General features: G+C 39.7%; 1 protein-coding gene across 3 annotated transcripts in view; it reads right to left on the bottom strand.

The window, feature by feature from the left end:
- FILIP1L (filamin A interacting protein 1 like) overlaps positions 1 to 25,032 on the bottom strand; it is a 119,965-nt gene that overhangs the window by 26,978 nt on the left and 67,955 nt on the right. The gene's annotated exons all lie outside the window — the stretch shown is intronic.

Below are 25,032 nucleotides of genomic sequence, written 5' to 3'. Positions count from 1 at the left end.
CCCATCCTAGGAGGATCCTCTCAACCCCCTTTATTTGGTTTTCCCTTCTCTATCTGAACTCCCTTTTCCCCTGCCCTCTTTTGCAAACCACAACACCCAATAAGAGAGAGAGCACAAAAGGGAATGCCCTGCCACAGAGGCAGGGTGGGATGGGGGGTGGGGTGGGGGGTGGGAGGGATACTGGGATCCGTGGTGGTGGGAAATGGGCACTGGTGGAGGGATGGGTATTTGATCATTGTATAATTGAAACCCAAGCACAAAAATGTGTTAGGTCTACAACTCTACCTCACGATGTCTCACTAATAAAAATTAAAAAAATATATATATGTAGTAGAAGAATAATATCTATGGCTAAGGGTTAGGAGGACTGGTCAGTGGTTGAAACTAGCCACAAATGTATGTGGGGGGGGACTGAGGGTAGGTAGGATGGAGAAACTTTTTAGTATCAGTATTGCAAACCAGAGTGCCCAAAAGGCGGGGAGGGAGGGACGGAGAGAACTTGGGTTGGGGTGGGGAGAAAAGTGGAGGAGGAAGAGAGAAGGAGAAGAAAAAAAGAAGAAGAAAAGCACTTGCCATAGAGGCAGGCAGGGAGTGAAGGATGGGGGGTAATGGGAGGGAAACTGGGGACACTGGTGCTGGAAAATGTAGAGTGGTGGAGGGATGGGTGTTGGAACACTGTGACTGAAATCCAGTCATGAACAGCTTTGTGAAAATAAAGAAACATTCTCTGTATTAGAGCACTTATCAACTTGAAAAATTCTCACTTCTCATTTTACTTACATTCATTTTAGTTCACAGAGCAATGTTCTTCAGTGTTTGCTATTACACTCCTAAAATTTTTTTTGTGTCCAACTACCTTATTCATATAAAGAATAGTAGCAATTCCCTCTGGCAAATGATATTTTCATTTTTCTGGCTTATTTGGATATAACTGGCAAATAGAATTCTCAGATACTTAGGGGGCCAAAGTACAATGAGTAGAGCAGTTGCCTTGCATATGGCCAACTGGGTTTGATCCCTGGCACCCCATATGGTCCCCAAATTACCAGGTGTAATTACTGAGCACAGAGCGAGGAGTAACTCCTGAGCACTGCCAGGTACGGCCCAAAAACCAAAAAAGAAAAGAAAAAAAAATTCTCAGATAGTTCTATTCTTAGCAAATTTTAATTATACAATACAGCATAATCAATTCTTGTCACCATATTTACTTTAGGTTCCCAAACTATTTATTGGATAAGTAAAAAGTATATGCACTTTTGCCAACCTTCCATATCCCCTATCCCTGCGCCACCTCCTGACAGTTAACCACTATATTCTAAGAGGTCTACTTCTGTCTGTTCAGATTCCACTTATAAGTGATATTAGGCGATACAATTTTTCTCTTGCTGATTTCATTGAGTCTCATGCTCTCCAGGTTCATCCATGTTCTCACGAAAGGCAGGATCTCCCTGTTTATGATTAAACAGTGTTATACTTTATGTCGCATGGCAGAGCCTGGCAAGCTCCCCGTGGCATATTCGATGTGCCAAAAACAGTAACAAGAAGTCTCATAATGAAGATGTTACTGGTGCCCGCTCAAGCAGATCAATGAACAATGGGAGGACAGTGCTATAGTGCTATACTTGATGTATATATGTCTGTATATTACATTACATATGTAATAAAGTGTTTACACACATTCTCATAATCTTTTCATTCATTAGGGGACTTTGTTTCCAGAGCGTGGCTGCAGTGAGCATGGAAGTACAGATACCTCTTCAAAATTGTGATTCCATTGAATAGATCCCCTGAAGTGGGATTACTGTATCAAGTAATAGTTTCATTTTTAATTTATTGAGGGAACTCTGTGCTATTTTCCATAGGAACTAAATTAGTGTATATTCTCATGAAAAGGTGCACAAGAATTTCGTCTTCCTTACATCCTCCACTAATATTTCTGGCTTTTTTTGATATCCTAGCAGATGTGAGGCGATCTCATTGTGACACTTTGCTGATAGAGATTTGAGCTTCATTTTGTGGATCTTTTGGCCACTGGCATGGCTTTTTGTTTGTTTGAAAATTGTCAAGTCAATGAATTGTTTTGTTGCTCTGGAATTGTATGATTTCCTTGTATATTTTGGCTATTAACCCTTCATCAGATATTTGGTTTGAAAATTCTTTCTCCCATCCCAAAGATTACCATTCCATTTAGTTGATAATTTCCCTTGCTTTGCAGAAGCTTTTGATTTTGATGTCATCCTGCTTTCTTATTTTTGCTTTCATTGCATTTGTTTTCGGTATTTAAAAACATTTTTTTCAAGACAAATATGGAATTTCTCCTAATAGTTTTACTGTTTCAGATCTTAAGAGTCAATCTTTAATCCATTTTCAGTATTTTTTTTAGTGTATGATATAACATTGGAGTGTAGTTTCATATTTTTGTATGTGAATATCTGTTTCCCCAACAATTGTTGAAGAAACTTCTCTGCACCATTTTATTTTCTGACCCTTTCGTTGAAAATTAATAGGCCATGGTGCTTGAACAGTAGTACAACAGGGTGGGCCTTGCATATGTCCAACATGCATTTAATACTTGGTACCCCATATGGTCCTTTGTGCTCCCTAGGAGTAGACCCTGAGCACAGGAGAAAGAACTGAGCACAGCTGGGTGTGGCAAAAAGGAAAATGGAGGGAGGAAGGAAGGGACGGTGGAAGGGATGGAAATGGGTTTATTTCTTGGTTCTTTTGTTTCATTCTGATGTGTGTCTGTTTTAATGCCAGTACCATATTATTTTGATTGCTGTACTTATAATTTAGTTTGAAACCCAGTTAGTGTCTTTTTTCTTCTCCAGATTCCTTTGACTGTTTGCAGTCTTCTATGGTTCCAATACATCTTAGGGTTATTTTTGTTTTTCTATTTCTGTGAAAAGTACCATCAGAATTTTAATAGGGTTTTCATTGAATCTGTAGATTGTTTTGGATAGCATTTATTTTTGTTAGATTATCTTTCTATTTATTTGCCATTTCAGTTTCTTGGGTTAATGTTTACTGCTCAGACCTTTGCCTTCTTGGTTAAATGGAGCATTCCTGGGGTGTTTTTTGTTTGTTTTTTACTGCTTTTGGTGCTACTGTAAATGTAAAGTTTATTTTAACTTCTAAGAGTTTGTGCCAAAAGACTTTCGAGAAACCAGGTATCACTAAACATATATATATTTAAAGCTGGCAACTAGGATTTTTTAAAAAGCTTTAAATAATTGTAAAGGATCCAGTTTTAGCATCTACTATATAATCTACAAGTCACCACTGAGAAATTAGCCAATTCAGACATTCAGTGAAAGTCTTGTTTTTCAACCTAAGAAAATGTATAAATATACACCCTTCTGGCAACCATTTTACTTCCCAAAGAGATGCTGAAAGCAGGTGGGTCTTTCCCTGATTTGTTCCCAGAAGAGGAAGCGAGATACAGTCTCCTTCAAGTGATCACAGTGGTTACTTCTTCCACTGTTGCTACTTTGCATTTCCTGTCCGTGGTGTAATTCTTTCTGCAATGGTCCCTTTGTGCCCCAGGATTCTGGCCCAGGAAGGAGCATTTAATAAGATTTTAAGTGAGAAGACTTTTAAAATTGCCTTGGAGAGGAAAAACTCCGAGCACAAGCATTTTCTCTGACAAATCACTTTCGGAAACTGTGAATTGTGGATATAGACACAGACTCCCTTAAAGCTCTCGGTGCCTGTACCTCTGGAAAGTCTTTGGGTAACCTCTGCGGTATGTGTATCCCAGTTTGAAGACTACTGTTTTAGAATACTCATATTCATGCTTAAGTACTAACACCACAAAATTGAAGGAACATTCACTGAATCTTGTCCAATAAAAACAGATTGTGGAAGCTGGTTTTTAGACACAAATGTAAGGTAGTTAAATCCAAACTGGCTTAAAGTAGTGTCTTATTACAGCTTTTCTTCTGTTTCTATTATGGTTCAGATCTATTATAGCTTGGTATGGTTTATCACTGTTATTATATACAATACCAGTTTCTTTCTTTCTTTTTTTTTTTTTTAATTTTCCAAACGTACCATATCATCTTGAATGTTCTTTGGTAGTAACCATAATGCTAGCTCTTTCTTACCAGTTATATTTTTAGAGGGTTTTTCAGTTTTTATTTACACATATATGTCAACACACATGAGTATATATTACCTCCTCTATTTTGAGACACTAAGTTTGTAATACATGTCACATAGCAACATCATATATTAACAGGCCATGTGCTAATACTCATAATAATTTATATTGTGATTCTCATCAGTTTAACTTTGTCTTATCTGTTTACATTACAAATAGCCCAACTAAAATAGAAGCTTGTTTAACTTTTAATTTTTTCAGTTTGGGGGCCACACCCAGCTATGCTCAGAAATTACTCCTGGCAGTGCCTGGGGGGGATGGTATGGGATGCTGGTGATCAAACCTGGGTCGGTCACATGCAAGGCAAGCGCCCTCCCCACCGTACTATTTCTCCAGCCTAAAATAAAAGCTTCTTAATTGCACGCTTATTTTTTTGTGCAGTGCTGGAGATGTTGTGAATCGTGAATTCTATCACTGACACATCCCCACTCTTTTAAAGTACCGGCCTCTTGGGTCAGGAGAGTGTCTCAGTGATAAAACTACTGCCCAGTATATGTGGGACCATGGGTTCAATCCTTGGCACTGCAGGAAAAAAATGTGAGATACATGTATGATCCCTTCCACAGTGTCTATCACAAATTCTTACACATGGAAGAAGCCGAATTATGCTGTTTGAATGAAAGAAAGAACAAATATAGCTTTATATGGGAAATGCTGTAGTGTAGGCCTAATTTTCATTTTAAATGAATGCTCTAGTGTCTACAGTCACCAGTACATCAATAGCAAATAAAATTGAAAAGGAAATACACATCTACAAAAGGACCACATGAACACATCAAGTTTTGTTCAACTTTTTTCAGCTTTGTTTCCAGTTTTTCAGATTTCTGACCCATGGAAATAAAACTAGGATGACTATTGGTTGAGAAAACCAATTCTGCCAGACGCGAAAGGCATAGTGTTGTTTTAGTTAGTTGCCTGGCTTTTTAAATGAGTTCGCTGGCAGGTCTGTGTGGTAGGCTGGCTTCTAATTTATTTCACATCTTTATGAGGCAGTTGTACATTGTGAACAGCCTCAAAGTCATTTTAGCGCTCATCTGTTATTTTTAATCAGATGCGCCGCTGTATGCTGTATTCACTATCTAGGTCTTGAGTTTAAGGTCTTTGATGTGACCATAATCAGACAGCTGTTCACTCAACTTGCAAACAAAAAAGGATAGTACTTAAGTTATACTGAGACGACGGTAGGGTTCCAGTTCTCAAAGAGTGTGGGGGTAAAGTCCTAGCACAGTTCATTGTAAGCAGTGGTTCTCAAACTTTTTGGTTTTGTGACTCCTTTACACTCTTAAAAAGTTTTCGGTTTTAGTTTAGAACTATCAGTATTTCTATATTAGGAAATCAGACTAAGATACTTTGAAATACCCATTTATTCATGAAAAATAATACACCCATTATGTTATTATAAATCATGTGTATATAAAAGAACACCTTTAAGTAAGACAAAATACATATCTACGAACTCTAACATCTTAGTTAAAGACAGAGTCTCAGCTCTTTCACACATTCTGGAAGTGGTCTGAGCAGTGACATCAGCAAACATCACGTAGAGAATGGAAAACTACTTGTAAGAGAATACAAGGAAAAATGATAGCATTATTATGATAAGTGTTGACTTCCAGACCTCTTGAAATGGGCCACAGTGAGAATAATTACTCTTACAAACATCTTCATAGAAGTTTCAGATTCACTGCCTTAGTCATTGCTTCAGTATTTCCAGTACACGTCAAGTTCATGTTTGCTCCCTTGCAGAAATTGATGGAATAATTTTTGCCTTCAAATTTCCTCTTTCTGAGTTCTTAGAAAAAGACTAAGTGATAAAATTGACTCTCTAGGCTGTTGTAACTACTTGAAATCATAAGATTAAATAAGTCATCAAGACCACTAAGTTGCCTGGTTTGTTTGTTTGTTTGTTTTAAGGAGGATTCACTAAAATTTTATATGCTGGTAGGCTGATTTCTAATTCATTTCACATATTTATGAGGAAGTTGCATTGAGTACCTACTATATGTTTTAATCAGTTTTTTTTTGAAACAGTTAATTTTATCTGTCAAAATTGTCTGTATATTTGCTTAGATACTCTGCTTACAACTTATGAGTATGACATCAACAGCTAGACACTGATACCAAATCCTGCTAGGGCTTTTCATAAGATATAAAATAGTGTATCTCTCATTCTAATCTTAATATATAACTTTCTTTTTAATGACTCTTTTTTTGAGGGTGGAGGTTCAAAGGTCACCTGACTGTGCTCAGAGCTTACCCCTGGCAGGTGTGGGGGACTGAACCCAGGTCAGGCACATACAAAGCTAGTGTCCTCTTTGCTGTATGATCTCTCCGGCTCATCCTACTGATACTTGATTTCATTCTTCCAAAATAACATTCACACATTACTTTTTCTTCCTGACTTAATGCTATATACTCAAGAAAAAAAAATATAATTATGCTAGTTTATTTTCATAGTTACATTTATTTAATTGGACCTCACTTTATATTGTAGCACTTCCTATCTACTATATGTTTAATCGTTCCATTGCATTGGTAATAATTTCATGTTTAAAGAAACAGTGTAGTAGTTTGCAAAAAAGAAAAACTGCATGGAATTTATTGGAAAGCTCTTAAGATTGAGATAGGTTCTTATAATCAGCCTTGTAATTTATGTCTTCTTGTCTCATGCCTCCTTTTTTTTTTCAATGGAACTTTTCACTATTTAGTTGGATTTTAGGAGCTCTCATAAAAATAGCTATGACCAGTCTTTTTTATTCTATGTATGCTGCTTCCCTTTATTTCTCTCTCAAGTCAAAGGTTTTTTTTAAAAAAAATTACAGCTACCGCATACCACAGTCATAATGTAATGCTCAATTCATTTGACTTGGTCAGCAAGATCTAGAAGAACAGTAACACTTTTTTTTTTTTTTGGCATTTGCTGGCTGAATATCAGTGTACATCTGTGTCTGCTTTATGTCCTTGTTACTGAGGATCCTGTCATCATCATTGAGATCATTTAGAGACATCATAAATGGGTCCAGATTCAGTTGGCTGGGTTACTGTTTTCCTCCATTGTGAAACAAGTATGAGGACATGAAATGATGGAGAAATCTTTATCTAGTGTCAGTAATATATGGTAAAAACAGGGCACCATAAATCACCAGTGGGGCACCACCACTTCATAATCTGAGCAGCCTTGTTCATCTACTCGTGGGTCAGAAAAAGGACTAAAATGATACAAATAGTCTAAAGATAAGGACCTCGGGAGCCTTTAGAAAAGAGACAAGACCCGGAAATGAGTTCCTCAATAGAGCAGAGGGACTGGGTTTAGGGCAAATCTCACTCTTGTATGAAGAGTCAGCAGAGAAATGAAAGACAAGTATCTCTGGGGGGGGGGGGGGGGGGGGAAGTCCCCAAAACCACATTGAAAGGTGAAGTTTCAAAATCAGGAAAAAGCCCAGCGTGAGAGCTCACAGATACTGAGCCTGAGGAAGAAGGAATTTTTGTATATTGTGGAAACTGAACTAGAAAAATCACTGCATCTCCCCATCTGAAGGCCAGGTGGAGACTTGAAAAGGTGGTCAATCTAGGCCACGGGAGGAAATGGAATCAGGAAGGGACAATGAGGACAGCAGGTGTAAATTTGTACCAGGATAATTGCTTGGACCCTGAATTATGTAGTGTATTTTCAGTTAGGGAGTTTTCCAGAAAGAAACATTAGATACAGACCTTCACTTAATACCACTAAGCTTATCCCTCCCCTTCCTCCATTTTAAGTTTTCACATTAAAAATATCCAGAGGTTTTTTCTCTTTTTTTTTCTGTTTACTCAGATTTTTTTTTTTTTGCCTTGCTTTGAATATTTTATACTTACCAAGAAGGAACTTAAAAAGAAAGCATGCAGTCTATCACTGAAGTATATACCCAGCCCTCAGATCAACTTTTTTAAAACATATTTTCTTTTCCAGACTTTCCATTTTGATTGCTCCATACTCCTCAAAACAAAATAAACCTAGCCTGTTGGTCAAGGGATTGAGACTCCGGCATTTGGTAGACTTCACATTTCAAGTGAGACTCCTCAACCTGGGTCTACCACAGCTATGAAGCCGTCCCTTGGCTTTTCATGAGCTTCTTTAGGGAGATACTGAAAACATCGTCCAGCATGCAGTGCCTTAGATTGTCACTAAGGTATGTGTTCCTGTATTTTTGTGCATGAGAGTCCTTGGGACATGGCATATAGAAACTCCTTTAAGAATGGTGATGGCTGTAGTGATATGAGGCTCAGCCTTAGGTCCCTAACACTTGCACCGTTTTTCTTGATGGGGGTGTGGAGTATGGGAATAGAAAGTCCACACCCAGAGGCAGTGGTCTGTGCTCACTGTGTCATTCCTGGTGGGGCTCGGGGACCATATCAGGTGCTGGGGATCAAACTCAGGTTGACAGTCACCTGCTTTACTATCTCTGGCCCCTGCTTTCACCGTTCATCATTTTTTCCATTCCGCCCCTTTCTGTGACTGATAAGAGTTTTGTGATCTGTGTTTTTCTGCATCCTATTTACCCTATGATAACTTTTTAAAGTTTACCCTATGGTAACTTTTTAAAGAATAAGGCTTTTGTCCCAGTGGGTGATACTAGGAGAAGTTTAGGTAACCAAGTGGCAAAAGGCAGGCAGAATCAACAAGGAACACGTTACCTCAGTCTGTACCAAAGTATCATTGGGAAAGAAGCAATGGAATGCTGTGGAGGCAAATTAATACTGGGTGAAGAAATTCATAGTCTTGTTGGTGTTCAGGTTTTGGAGTGAATCTTGGCTTTCCGCTTCTGCCTAGTATGACTAAGCTGTTGGCTTAATCTGTTTTATTTTTCTCATCCGTCGTATGGGGATGATATTGGAGATGCCCTCATAAGAATGTATTTATAAGGATTAAACAATGCCATACTACCTCACAAAGTCTGTATCCATGAGCCATCAGAAGTAGGGAATTGGTGAGATATGGCACTAATGGATGGGCTTACAGCAGGGGTTTCTTAGAAAAGGGAGAGACAGATTTCTCACAGGATTGAAAGACTGTGTAATCTGTTCTTTAGTGACCTAACTCCAGGCCATTAGTGGTTCTTCATAGTCATGCACGTGGCTAACTATACTGTATTTTCCGTTAGGTTTTCTCAATTTTACCTCAGCACAACTGATCATTTGGGACTGAGTAATTCCTTGTTGGGGGGGGGGGGGGTGGTGGTGCTGGCCTGTGCATTTGTACTTAGCAGTGTCCTTGGCCTTAACCTCTACCCTTGATTAACATAAACAACTCAGCACTCCCAACTCACTCTTGACAACCTGTTGTGAAGTTTGCAAAGACCTAATGTCTTTTAACCTTAGAAAATAAATACAAAAAAAAAAAAAGAACCAACAGAAACTCAAAAAAATCACCTTCAGCTGAGAGCAGTCATGTTAGGGCACAATCATTATTATTATTATTTAAGAAAACTTCGTAGCTTTCTTTATGCTTGTCTTTAGGTTCATAACTCTTTATTATCTGTTGCTCAGATGTACTTGGGATCAGCCAGTATTTCCCATTTCTTTTTCCTTCACAGATCTACTCAACAGTTCTCCTTTCCTGGATGGAAACAGTGTTTGGATATGCATTGTTCTGTGAAATACCATAACCCAGTGGATCCTAACAGATGACCTTCCCCAAGTGTGTCTGCTGTTCTGCTCATATTATGCCTGTTCTTCATTTCTTGAATGTAAATATGCATTCTGTCTGCTAGCATTCTATACTCCTACACTTTGTCTGCTAGGAGACCCCGAGGTGGGGTGGGCTGACTGATTTACCACAGAACGTGTAAAATCACTTATTTCTGTATGTGCTACTATTGGGCTTGGGTTCCATGGTGAGAAATGTGGAGAAAGCTGTTGATATTTTGTAAATTTTTTTAAGCTCTTCAGAAGAAAATTTAAAAAATGGTTTGAGACACAATCCAAAATATCTGAGAAACAGGTTATCTGATGTTTCCAATATTGTTAAATAATTGCCTTTGTAATTTTGTGAAGTTTATTTTGCACCGTTTCAACTCTTACAGAAAGTCTGAATTTCAGTCTTAGATTTTTAAGTTAGCATTCTTAAATATGTGATAACTGGTTTTGAATATATGTATATTTGTATATGCATATACATTAAAAGGAAGATTTACTATGAAGTGTTGTTTTTCACGACCTCTAATCACTAATATTAGTTTCTTCCAGAGTGTGTTTATGATTAAATGAGCAAATAAAAAATTCTTATTTTCTCCCTTAAAGTATCTTACTATAAATAATGTTTTGTACTGTCGTTTTTGAGGCTAAATAAATATTTATATATATATATATTTTTTTTTTTTTGCTTTTTGAGTCACACCCGGCAATGCTCAGGGGTTATTCCTGGCTTTGCACTCAGGAATCACTCCTGGCGGTGCTCCGGGGACCATATGGGATGCTGGGAATCGAACCTGGGTCGGCCGCGTGCAAGACAAATGCCCTACCCACTGTGCTATTGCTCCAGCCCCCAAAGCTAAATATTTCTTGATCTTTCCACTAGTTCAGTGATTTTTAAAGGAGAAGCATTAAAGGGAAAAGAAATAGTCACATGACTTCTAAATATTTACCACCTCATACTCAAAAAATTAAAAATGGTAAGATTTAAAAAGTTGATGAGTGTAAGATGAATGGAAATAATTTACTTTCTGTGATAGTAATATTATCTGCTAAGAATTTTCTCTCTTGATTGTTGTGTATCTTTCCTTACATGACTGGCACCTGCATTTTCTTAGTTGAGAAACTGAAACCCAGTCACCAATTACCATATTAAAACCACTGTTTTAGCAGCTCAGGAACTGAAATGCAGATGAATTCCCAACTGCATTTGATGTGACATATAGCTTCTAGAAGGAAGCAAATGGGTGAAATTGCTCAGCATGTTGGAATAGGGGCTTTGCATGCTGAAGGCCGGGTTCGGCTCCCTTCACTGTATGGTTCTAAGAGCACTGACATGGTATGACTCCCAAGTATCAAAGCAGGAGTCACCCCTGAGCAGCTAGGTATGGCTCCCAAAGCACAGCGGGTAGGGCGTTCGCCTTACAAGCGGCCAACATGGCCGACCTGAGTTCGATTCCTCCGCCCCTCTCGGAGAGCCCGGCAAGCTACCGAGAGTATTCGATATGCCAGACACAGTAACAACAAAGTCTCCAATGGAGACGTTACTGGGCCCGCTCGAGCAAATCGACGATCAACGGGAGGGCCTTTACCTTTACCTTAACAAATATGTATTTGGTTTTGATCACACCCAGTGTTACTGAGGAATTACTTCTGGTGGTGCTTGGGGGACTATATGGGGTGCTGGGGATTGAACCTGGGTCAGTCGTGTATAAGGCAAATTTCTTATCCACTGTACTAACCCTCTAGCCTTTTGGGTCACACTGGCAACGCGCAATGGTTACTCCTGGCTTTGCACTCAGGAATTACTCCTGGTGGTGCTCAGGGGACCATATGGGATGCTGGGAATCGAACCTGGGTCAGCCGTGTGCAAGGCAAAGGACCCTACCTGCTGTGCTATCACTCCAGCCCCTACATGTACATTTTTATGAAAGCATATTGAGGGTCTTTTTTTCCTCCCTTGATCTTATTTAATTAATCCCTATTACAATCTTACGGTGGTATTTTCCCCACTTTAGTGATAGGAGTAGGGACCAGGAAGGAAGAAGGCAGGAAAGGAGAAAAGGATTTGCTAGAAATCACAAATAACCAACCAGAGTAAAAAAGCATTCTTTCCCATTTTAATCAGCCCACATGCTTGAAAGCCAGACAAAGCTTAGAAGAGTTTCTTCTTTCTCTCATTCTCTTCTTAATGTCCATTTTCATTCTAGCTCTTTGTCCCTACCTCCTTGGTTCCCAAAATCTCCTATTCTCTTCTTTACTTCTCTGTTCTAGCCATATTAACTAACCCCCCCGCCCCTCCCCCCCCCCCCCCCCCCCCCCCCCCCGCACACACACTTTTTTTTTTTTTGGCCATCTTGGCTTACTACTGGCTTTGCTTTAGAGATTATTCCTGGCAGTGCTCAGGAAACCATGTACAGGCCGGAACCCTGTGTCATGTGCAAGGCAAGAGCCCTATCTGCTGTACTATTTCTCCAGCCCTAACTCCCCTGTTCCTTGAACACAGCAAACAAGGGCAGTGGTTTTTGTGCCGACTGCCTCCCCAGTGAGCCACGGAACTCAATTACTTATTCATCCAGTACCATCTGTCACACTAATTTGAGTGTTGACTGTTTCTCCAACTAGAATGAAAACTTCATGTAAGTATAGTGTGTGTGTGTGTGTGTGTGTGTGTGTGTGTGTGTGTGTGTGTTCAATGGACATTTCTAGCTTAGGAACAATGCCACATGTCTTACTTTGAAGCCATCAATATTCATTAGATACTTGAAAAAATACCAATTCTATTTATACTGAACTAGGTAGCATGCTTGGGAGTGAGGTATAACTGTAAGCGATAGGCATGTGGTAGATAGTTACCATTACTGGGCAATTATTATATGCCATGTCGAGTGCCTTGCTAGTCCTGGAAGCATTCACAGGAGGCAGATACCGTTGCAGCTGAGGCTTGAGAAGTTCAATAATTTTCTGAATGTCCTGCTAGTAATTGGCAGAAGCAGAATGCCAATGTAGTTTCCACTCCAAGCCTTGTTCCCACCATGCCGTGAATCCGTCACTCCTATCTGACACTGCTCATGAACCATCCTTTTCAGTCGGTTTATATGTTGCCACATTTTGTCTGTCAGAGGTGTAGAAAATTAGCATCACATGCAATCTGCAGTTTTGTCACAGTATTTTCAGTAGGTTCCTGACTACTATGAGCGTGGATGCCGAGACATTAACAGATATTCTCTTAATTACTAATAATAAGGCAAGTTTAGTCTTTTGGCATAAATTCATAATTATTTTTGGATGGTTTAAAAATTGTGACCTTGCCAGTAATAACATCTCATGTTCCCCAGAGGAGGAGGTGAGTTTGTCATAAATACCATTTCCGTAGAACATTTCAAGGAACTTAAAGTTCTCGGAAAATATTAACAGCAGCCTCTTCTCAGACAGACTTCAAGGACACAGAAACATATATCCTTAAAACTGCATATTTGTCTTATTAAGAATCTTTATACCTTTTTTCTTTTATTGCTCATGATGCATAAATATGCTTCTTTTGTGTTCAAGTAGATTTTTGAAAACAGAAACGGATTCTTTAGAAAACTTATGATGTAGCTACAGCATTTTGTTTTTCATCACCATTAGCCTTTTATTTTCCTCCCCAGATCAAAGGTTTTGCAAATAGGTATTTTGAAGGATTAGTATAATTCCTCTCTCTTAACACTTACTCTTTGGTCGCTTGCTTTTCTTCTCTCCTTTTCTAAAAGTTACAATGAGTATATCCTTTTCTAGATCTTGGTTTGAGCCCCATGTAATTTTTTTTAAGTACCTAGTTCCTGTTTCTTTTTTTTTAATTTTTTACACCTTCCTCTTTTATTTGGCTTTTGTATGTTAATTCATAAGTTTCAGTTCGTCACACTTAAAATAAATGCCAAATCAGGGCCAGTGCTGTTCTGGAATGGATGAGTTGACTGGTTTTTGTCTCCTTGGAATCTGGCTGCTTACACAGAAGCAGTGGCTAACATGGTATGTTTGGGAAACCAAACGTTTCCTAACTTGTTAGCAGGAAATTCAAAGTTCAGAAATCTAGAAACCACAACAACAGAAGCTTATATTTTATTGTGACTACTGAAGCCACACAGTTTGCCATGAAAGACAGGGTAGACCAGAATCCATGTAAGATGTGAAGCATTATAATCTCAAGAGAAGAACCTTCTCCCAGTCCCTTTATCTACAGTAAATCAGTAAAAATGGTCAAGGGAACTAGTAGCATTTAATATCATTGAATAGTATTAGGAGGTTAGGACAGTTTAAAGGTGAAGATTGAGCTTGAGGCTTGGCTTTCTGCTGAGCAATTGGATATGAACTGCAGTGAGCAGCCTTCTTCCTCATTTATTCTGATCTTTCCCACTTTCTGTCCCCTCCATGGCTGTTTTGGAGACCCAGAATTTGGGACATATGTAAGGTTCAAAGCAGGCAGTTAAAAGCTTTATGCTAGATTTTGCTGGAATCTAATTGACCTTTGTGTGTGTGTGTGTGTGTGTGTGTGTGTGCGCGCGCGCATGCATGTATGCTCTTTGTTGTACATGTCCAGATATGTTGTAGCACTGTAGCACTTTTGTCCCCGTTGTTCAGCAATTTGCTTGAGCAGGTACCAGTAACATCTCCATTGTGAGACTTGTTGTTAATGATTTTGGCATTTCTAATATGCCACGGGGAGCTTGCCAGGCTCTGCCGTGTGGATGGGATACTCTCTGTAGCTTGCTGGGCTCTTTGAGAGGGACAGAGGAATCGAACCCGGGTCGGCCACGTGCAAGGCAAACACCCTACCTGCTGTGCTATTGCTCCAGCCCCCAGATATGTTTTAAAAATTAAAATTATTTTGGTCACCTGAACCTTATTTAATTTCCCCCTTGATTGACAGTTAAGATCCATTAGCTTACATTTTCCTTTTCTGCCATGTGTAAGTATTGAGAAGACAGACTTTCATGAACTTAAAGGTTTGATCCTATTTTCTCAAAATTGGGCTCTCTGAAGTTGAGTCTGTTTTAGAGAGTGTTAAGCTTGTGTAATGAGGTGCAATTCCATCAGAATAGTACAAACGATAACAGCAAGCCTGCTAGAGGTAAGAGAACAGTCAGTGAATTTATATTACACTTTTTGGCTTGTTGCTGATTTTCCCTCTGAGCAAGAGGTTTTTCTAGTGAGGTGTTTTATCCAGGTAGGAAATCCCAGTTGTGGCAGAATTAAAGAAAATATCAAACAGTGCACTGTGTACTTATCCCATCCACCCTGTTATTATTATCCTGACTATAGGTTACCTTGTGATATGAATATTAAGAAAGGGAAAACTGGGTAGAAAAGATAGTATAGGAGGTTAGAGCCTTGCATGTAACCTGCTCGGCTTCAATTCTAAGCACTGCATATAGTCCCCTGAGCACCACCAAGGGTCACTCTTGAACACAAAGCTAGAGTCTCTGCACACCTTTGGGTGTGCCCCCCAACCCTCCAAAGGAAAAACGATCTCAGGTTTGTTGGAAAAGTGTAAAGAGAAATTAAAAACCCACTTTCTCTACTCTTTTAAAATGCATTTGTTATTCTTAGCTAAAAACAAAGAAATAGGACAACTCCTGTTCTAAAACTCACAAGCCATTTTCAAAAGAGCCACGTATCTGATGGACCTGGAGTAGCAGTCCAACATATGCCTACTTGACTGTCATCTTGTCTCATCTACCTCGGTGGCAGTTTAGGCAGGGAATAAATACAATTCTATCTCTAAGGTTTAGGAAACTTTTGATCCTCTTCGTCTCGATTAGTGAAATACCCCCCAAGCCCCCACTCACCCCCACCCACCCCATCCCTGTCTATTTTCAGACTTCTTTCCTCCCTTTTACCCTATGTGGAATTGTATGCAAATTCATGTATCAAAAGTGTATATTTCATTCCATCAGAAGATACTTTCTAAATTGCCCCGTAATGGTTCATACTGTATGGAAACAAATTGGAATTTCCTAAGATCCAGATTTATTTTTGGTTCTTTATATGTCAAACATTTATTGTAGTTCAAGGCCATAAGTGTGCTATAAAAGGAAGTAAGCCTCTTTAGTGTCTGACACTTAAAATGCTACCTTAAAATTTAAATACAGTGAAACAAAAATTACCACCTAGGAAGAGGTATTTAGATTATGAGTTTCTAAAAGGGAATCTTCATTGTGTGGCGAGGATCTGATCTAAGCTATTTAGTCCAATTTATAAAATTCAGGCTTACACATTTGTTCCACCAAGTGTATGCCTCTCAGGCTGTAGGACTTTTAAAGTAAAGCAGAGTGAGTCCAGGATAGTTTTTAAGTCTTTTAACACTCTTTGGTCTTTTAACTTGAGTTCAGTATCTTGTTTCTTATTTTAGGAGATTAGACATCATTAGGAGAGCTCATGTGGGTTTTTCAGAGGAACAATTCCATTCTATCAGGAAAATCAAAATTAGAGATAACCTCATTTTTTTTTTTCAGAGTGACTAAGGTTACACTTTGGAGGCATAGATTCCTCCAATTATTCAATCCTTTGTTTCACTTGATAGCTGGGATTTAAGAGGACATAAACTCTATTGGACTTTATTCCACAGAGTAACCCCTCTTGGTTCCCGAGACAACCCCCTGATGGTTGAAATTACTCATGTCGCCTTCCTGTCCAGGGTAGTTCAGGTAGTGTTGAAGGTCAAAGCACATTTTAAAACCAGAATGTGGGTGTTCTAATACTAGTTCAGAACCTTTTTGCTCTTTTGACATCAGATTTCCTTTTTCATCTGTCATTGTCTTAAGATCTGGTTCCTTTCAGTAGCCTCCATTCCCATGGAAGTTCACTTATTGGTCCTACCCTGCCCGATCCACCCTCTTTTAAGTCTCCACAATGCTTACAGTTTTGTGTCACATTCTCCATATCAGCGGTTTTAACGGTGGACTAGTGCCAGAAATTCTGCAGAAATTTCCTGTTGGTTTGTGAAACTGATGCACAAAGTACTATGATAAATAATGGTTTTTATTTCTGCTTTAACACTCTGCAAAGATATTTCTTCTTCTATTTTTACTGGTCTACAGTAAAAGTTTCTATTTTTAAATTTCTGTCTCCTATTTTTACAGGTATAAGATGGTTGAAACCCACTGCTCTGTATTGTTTTATGCCACTTTCTAATTTATTTAGATATGTTAGTTTTGCTGGTGAACAATCTGTAAACTCCATGAAAGATTTGACACTCTGCATCCTTCGCATGGGTTTGAACTTGACACATAATTGATATGACCGGCTGAGAGATGAGATCATTCTGTAGGAGAACATGACATCCTTTGGAATGAATGATGCCTAAAGTTCTCAAGATTTACTCTGTTCTTAGAACAGATGTAGAATTTCTGTTCCTATTAGAATTGGAGGAGATTCATTTAGTCAAGGGAGGGATTTACTTAGGGAGAAGTTTAGATGAAGTCCAAATGAGAAATTTGACCACAGAATCTTAACTTTGCCTGCTTGCACTTCATTGCTTTTTTGTCAAGCCCAGTAAATTTTTATAGGACTATAAGAAGAATCTTGTAAAGTTGGGGGAAATGACTAGAACCCCAAATTACTTGACAAAGTTGTTCTCAACTTTATCTGTGAGAGCTGACTTCTTCATTATAGCCAGTTAACATGAAGTTGGGGATAATCTACAAACTCCAACACAATGTGTGTTTCTTGTCATAATATGATTAACTATCTTGACACTCTACGAATTTATATTGTTTTTAAAGAAAAGATAACCTACTTGTTAAGGAGCTAAGGAGTACTTTGTACAAAACTCCACGGGGTGGTTCACATCCTCTGCCATTCCCAATTCACAGACTAACAAGCAAAAGCTATCTTACTGCATGACCTGTCGTCAGCAGGAAACCAGAACTTCCTCACACACCCCCGTAAGTATCTATCTAGGCTAACTACCTTCTTCCCTTTCTCAAATGCCACTTAAGTGATAGCACTAATCACTTAGGTCTTGTCAGCCCAAGTATGATGAATTTTCTTATGTTTGTCATGACTTATGCTCAGAGATTTATTGGTTTTGAATTACTTATAGATTTTTTTTTTTTGGCTTTTTGGGTCACACCTGGCGATGCACAGGGGTTACTCCTGGCTCTGCACTCAGGAGTTACTCCTGGCAGTGCTCAGGGGACCATATGGGATGCTGGGAATTGAACCCGGGTCGGCCGCATGCAAGGCAAACGTCCTACCCGCTGTGTTATCTTTCCAGCCCCCAAGATTTTTTTTTTTTAAAAGAGAAAATCCTACTCCACCTATAGACTTGTTCCAAGCCTGATAGGCTATGAGATGTGAAAAATCAGACACATCTTCTTTGTCAGAGCAATCCATCTTGAGGGGCTTTCTTTATCCCTGAAGCTGCTCAGTGACTTAAGATTTGGAGAACCCATAGGCTTCTCTGCTACAATTACATGAGTCTTTCCTCTTTGCCTGAGCTCAAACTTTCTGACTTTCTCCCCTTTTCTGTAGCTGCTTTGTCTCTATATCGATATAATTGGAAGCTTGTATTTTTATGTTTTTTTTCCCCCCATTCCTGTAGGGATTACTGCTCACCATTTTGACTTACTCGGTGGACTTGTTTCCTTTCTGTGGAGGTTGGTGATTCCCTGGCCTCAGAGTGCTTGCCTGGTGAATGGATGACAGTGGCAAATATAACTCCTACTTACTGTTATTCCTACTCTTGGGTCTTATCATTTGAGAGGTCAATTTTTGTCAATAGCAGTTTCATGTTACATATAGTACTAGAAAGCCTAGAGATTGGCTCTCTTTTATTATTTTGAATTTTTTTTTTTTTTTTTTTTGCTTTTTGGGTCACACCCGGGGATGCTCAGGGGTTACTCCTGGCTCATGCACTCAGGAATTGCTCCTGGCGGTGCTCAGGGGACCATATGGGATGCTGGGAATCGAACCTGTGTCGGCCATGTTGGCTGCGTGCAAGGCAAATGCCCTACCTGCTGTGCTATTGCTCCAGCCCCTATTTTGAATTTTTTAAGTTTGTGAGCCATACCCAGTGATGCTTAGGGACTACTCCCAGCTCTGTGCTTGGGGGTTGCTGCAGGGTCTACACAGTGCTGGGCATTGGAACCCGGCCAGCTGCATGCAGAGCATGTGCTCAGCCGTTTGCACCATCCCGCCAAGCTGCTATTATAGGGGGCTCTCGTATGGTGCTTAGGAAGCTCCAGGGGCTGCACTGGCAATTCTTGGCCTACCAAGCCATAGGTTCAGCACAAGGGCCCAAGGATACAATACTCTAGGATCCCCCTACAGTGCTGAGGATATCTAGGCCACTCCTATAGTGCTCGGGGACTTCGGGGCTGTATCTAGCTATGCTGGGTGGGACCTTGTGATGCCTGGAATTAAGCCCAGATCTGGTGCAAGCCAGATTTGCACCCTAACTACTGTTTTATTTCCCAGTCTCACCTCTCATTTTTTTCTACTTTCTGGGGGAAAAAAAAAAGCAAACAAACAAATCAGTTTATCTTTGGTGTGAAGGTTCTTCTCAATAGTGATCAGGGGCCCCTGGGTCCCTTCTCTTGCTCCTCAGTCAGGCACTGTGGGCCTAATGATTTATTGCTCAGGTTCCGCAATGCAGTCCTGCTTGAAGCCAGTAGTACTAGTTCTCTGCACCCATGCAATCCTTGGGATTCAGAACAGGAACCCTGTGTTTCAGCCCTGTGTGCTATCTCCCCAGTCTCATGCTCTTTACTTTTCTATGTAGAGCTGACCTCTCATCTGCCTTGATTTATTAGCCCACTAAAACGAAGCAGTGATGGGACCATGATTGAAAGCCACTGTACAGAGTTGCTGGTGATCTTAGACCTTGTCCTAACCAGGCGCCTCTTGGTATAGCCAGCAGTTGTCAAGACAAGGCTGCTGGCATGGTTTTGTGGACAGAAGTTAGTTTGAGGCTATCTCAGACTTGGAACAGTCTCTGCTACTCACTAAGCAAATGCATGCTGCTGGCTTCACAGATTGATACTCATTTCACTTACTCTAAAGCTCTAGAAAATTACTGCTCAGGGCTCAAGAGGTAGTATGGTAGGCAGGGCACTTGCCTTGCACAGGGTTGATCCAGGTTCAATCCCAGGCACCCTGTATGGTTCTGAACACCGCCATGTGTGATCCCTGAGTACAGAACCAGGAGTCAGCCCTGAGCAATGCTTCGTGTGCACCAACCAGCCCACCACTCTCCCCCAAATAAAGAAGAAAGTAAAATCCCCCCCCCCCCGCTTTTTTTTGGTATGTAATACCTAGAAGATGCCTTGGCCTACCTATAGAAAGTTTGGAATCAAAGTGTATGATTAGAATCTTCTGGTTTCTAGTTACTATATGGATACACTATTTGAACATAGTAACTGTATTTTCCAGTCCTTTGATTGCGGTGGAGAGATTAAGGGAAAACTTAAGGAATCTACCCGTCATTAAAAGCAAAACTGCTGCACTCAACTGTTTTGTATTTTGCTTCAAGTCTATTCCATGCCCCAGGGCAATTCACCTGGTACTCTTTCACCACCTTTACTCTTGTTATTTGGAAGAGGAAGTTAGATTGAGGTAGGTGGAGGTGGGCAGAGTAGAGAAACATCTGACTTGGCCTACAGATAGCGTACAGTACAGAGCACACTTCACTACTGGGGCTCACTTTGCTCATTTGTTTTCTGGCTTTTGTGTTTTGGGAATCAGTTCTGTGGGGTGACTTCAGATACTGGCAGAGAGTTTGGTTTGGGGATTTTTGAACAAACCTAGACGGAACCATTCATAGCCCACTACTGATACCAGAAATATTTTTTTCTTGCCATGTAAAAAGCTTTCAGATTATCTTTATTGTACATTTATCTGCCACCCTTGTCCCAGTGGCATATCAGCTCTCTATAGCCAAATACTTTCTCCTGTACCAGGGATCAGGTTGATTGCAACATTGACCCCGAAGGAGTTTATAGTTTAGGTCACAGACAGTAAACTAATTAAGCATTAATGTGTAATTTCACGTCCTATAGCAGGGTGTGATGTGAAGAAAAGTCACCAGAAGCTTATAACCTTCAGTGGTGACTTCCTCTGCTGTTTCTGTGGAGGCTGTTTTACAGGTATTGAGTTACTTTGAGCTTTGGAAAGGAACCTACAAGCTGGGAGGTCTGAGTATAAAATGCTTCGATAGAAGTCGGATTGGTGGTTCAGACCAAAATGTCTTGGACCCTTCAGCTCATAATCCTTTCCAGGGCGCTTCTGAGCTGTATGGCACAAGTGAGCTGTACCACCCAGAAGACCTTTGCTGTTGGGTCACATAAATGTTGCTCCGGGGCTACTCCAGGCTCAGTGATTTAGGGTAGGTAGCTCTTGGTGGTCCTCAGAGAACCACGTGATTCTGGAGATTGAACCAGGGGTTCCCATATGCAAAGCAGACTCCATCTCCCGCACCCCAGAGGATCTATAAGAACATTTATTATTTGTTTCTTCCTTGCATTGTTGTAGCCTGGCTGAACTGTATTGATTTTAACTTCCCCGTTTCCCTTTGCCTTCTTACCGCCCATACTTACTAACATGAGTTCTTAAGGGATTGGATTCTGAAATGAACACCTACAGATCAGGGAACTGGGGTTTCTCTCCTCTCCTCTCTTCCTCTTTCTCTCTTCTCTCTTCCTCTTTCTCTCTCCTCTTCCTCTTTCTCCTCTCTCTCTCTCTCTCACTCCTCTCTCTCTCTCCCCTCCTGGCAATTCAAATCCAGTCCCCAGGATTGCAGGAGCTACTGGCCCTGCCTACGAGTAGGTCTGTGTTTCCGAGACATTTGGGTTACTCTGGTGCTTGTGTGCTTGTGTGTGTGTGTACACGTACACACTCTTTGGATTTGGGGACATCCCAGTGTCCATACAGAACTCTCAGATGCACAACTGCAGAGTTGAGTGTTTTCTATTCTCATGTAATATATGCTCTCTTTTAATGATAATAACTGTCCTTTAGGTCCGAATCAGTAGCTGTTCTAAACCAGAAACAAGGCGTTAGCTGCATAACTGTCTGCCTCCCTCCCTGTCCCAATGATACAGTTAACTCCCCTTCGGCATACCTCCTTCCCTTCCACAGGGACATAATTCCACAAGCTTGTCATAAAAAAGAAATAATTGTAACTTTTTATTCCGTAGAGCCCTCTTCCGGTGTTGGGCCCACAAGGGTGGTTCTTAGGAGCCATCAAGACTGCATGTGTTAATGCTCACGGGGCCATGCAGTGCTGGGCCTCAGACATATGAGCCATATGCTGAACCATTTGGGCTATCTCCTCGGCCCAATAATTTTTAATATCTAAGAGTCAGTACTTTGGAACCAAGAGAGCATAAGACTGTGCAGCAAGTCTGATCAAGGAAAAATAAGGTGTCATTCTCTCTTCGTAGGTTTAGAATTAAAAAACTTCTATTGCCCTATCTTAGTTCACTAAAGCATTGATGAGAATAAACATGAAGAGGGAAGCGGGAGTGCTTCTCTCCTAGCTGAAAAAAAAAAAAAAGAAAACAAACCAAAAACCTAGGGACTTTCCTTGGCGGGCCTTCCCACTTTTGTTCGTCGAGCTTTTCCAGTCAGAGGCAATGTTAGAACAGATGAGGTCAAGGAGAATTTCAACTATGTTTTTAAGAGGGACATAGGAAAGCTGATGACAGTATTGGTGACAATTTGCTAGGGATTAGTTCATCTAATATTTGACGTGGAAACCGATCACCAGAAGCTCTAAAAGAATTGGCAGTGTACAATAAACCTAAGTGATGGGGTCCGTAATAGTCCAGACTACTATGGTAACTGGCGGAAGCACTGTAGCACTGTCCTCCCTTTGTTCATCAATTTGCTCGAGCGGGCACCAGTAACGTCTCCATTGTGAGACTTTTTACTGTGTTTGGCATATCGAATACGCCAGGGGGAGCTTGCCAGACTCTGCCGTGTGGGCAGGACACTTACACAATAGCTTGCCTGGCTCTCCCAGAGGGATGGAGGATTCGAACCCAGGTTGGCCGCCTGCAAGGCAAACGCCCTAGCTGCCGTGCTATCGCTCCAGTACAACTGGCAGAAGCAGCCATAGAAATATATCTTTGAAAGGCAGTGATGCTGGCCCCATATATATCTCTTCCTCTTCAGAACTTTTTTTTTTTAAAGATTGTTTACAGCAACCAAACAATTGAAATTAAAGTAAGTTCACAGTACAAATTAAATGAAAGATCACTTAAAAATGATGATATGCTCAAGAGGATAGGTAAGAGGTGCTGAATTTTTAAAAGCTAATGATTAGTAGTGCAGCAGATTTCACTTCCTAAGGCAGGTTGAGACTTTTTTTTTTTTTTTAATTTGCTTCACATCCTCTGATTGTCACTCTGCAATATCCAGCCTTCCATAAACACTTTCCTTCCTGGCCCCATCCTTTTCTCCTTTAAAGAGGAGGCTGTGTTTTTCCCACCTCTGTTCACCTTGTAAAACACTTGTCTGCCCCGAAGCATAGGCTTTATACAGAATATAAGCTAAAAAGAATTAATGGCATTTTGTTCTTTCTCCCCCAGTTTTATTTATTTTCCAACCTCAAAATCTATTCATTACCAAAAGAACTTTGTTTTGCAAAGGGAAAGGAGCAGTAGAGAAGCCTAAAGGAGAAAAAAAAAATCCTTAGCCTTTTAAAGAAAAAGTAATTTCAGAGGAATTGCAAGTGGACTTGAAAATTTAGCAGCTCAAAGTTTGATTTCATAGTGGCTGCTACTTACAGATCCCATTCCAGCATTAGGAAAATATCATCCAAAAAAGCAACAAAGAAACAAGATAGTAATTAACAGTTGAGATTAATTTCCATAAAAGAACAAATGAATTTAATTAAGCATAAAACTAGTATGTGCTTCATTTGAAAATGTAAAAAATCACATTCAAGTCTAAAACATCATTTTCATCAGAGAGATTGTCCCAATGACCATGAAATGCCCAAAGACCCATTGTGAGATAATGGATTGACGGTAAGTTATATTTAACTTTAAATTTTAAAAAGAATCTTAAATGAGTGTTCTTTGAAGCATGCTTTATGTAGCTAATAGAAAAAAGGGGTGAATATTGAAGTGTGTCATTTAAAAAGCTTAAATTGATGCTTGTTTGAAAAAATATGTACAGACTCTAGGACACAGCTGTTGGAGCTTTGATAGAGGTTATGATTTTCAACAGTTGAGCTCTAGTTTATGGTACAGATGGTACTTTGGGTCTAGCTAAAACAATAATTGATGGTTTCCCTCCCCCTCTATTAGATTCAAAAGAGTGGAAATACCTTTTTCCCAAGGCAGGATTCTTTCAGTTTCCAATTACAGCCTATATCAAATAAACAACTTTTCTGTTGCATATTCTGTACTTTCCACAATAACCTGGGTGTTGGCCTTCTCCCTTCTTATTATGGTAGGCCTCCCTAGGTTCGAAATAATAGTTTTGAGGAAATCCCACTTCTCAGTACTAACATGCAGTTTATATATAGCCTATTTTCAAGCCAAATAACATAGTTTTTCTTTCAGAAAACTAAAATCGAGCCTTACATTACCACAAACAAAATTTGCAAAAATAAAACTACACAAAACAATGCCCCTAATAAAGCAAAAGTGGTAGGCACTGATGTGATATACTTTAAAAACTCAAGTACAGGAATTGCTGGAAATAAATCTATCCCAAATTCTGAGCATATAAAAATATTTAAATATATATAAAATGTAAAACCTGTTTAAAAAGGAAATGACCCTGTCATACATTTAGGTTTTCAGTAAAGTTTGAGCGATAAATCATTTTACATTCTTCAGCGTTTTAAATTTGACATTGCATATTTTTTATTTTTGATTCCTCTGGGGAATTTTGCCCCGAAAAGTGAAATATTGCATACATTTTCAGCATTGCCAAGTGTTTTGATTATCATACTTTATTTATAATAACAGCCTGTTCAGGGTTTAGATGTAACACACACGGTTCAAAATGCCATCGGGCCCCAACATTTTCTATAAACTTGAACTTTTAATTGGTATTTCGACATAATAAACTCCGACCAAAAATACTGCTCTAGAGAAACTAACCAGTCTTGAAGGAGCGAATCAGATCATTTACCCACTGATTAGAATTTAAAAGTTGAATTCGAAATGATGGTTACTTCCTAGTACAGACTGCTAAACTTTTAA

The sequence above is a fragment of the Sorex fumeus genome, unplaced genomic scaffold (genome assembly GCF_029834395.1).
Source record: "Sorex fumeus unplaced genomic scaffold, SorFum_2.1 ptg000129l, whole genome shotgun sequence".
Lineage (NCBI taxonomy): Eukaryota > Metazoa > Chordata > Mammalia > Eulipotyphla > Soricidae > Sorex > Sorex fumeus.
The sequence above is the reverse complement of the archived record's forward strand: the minus strand, read 5'-3'. Positions and strand labels throughout refer to the sequence as shown.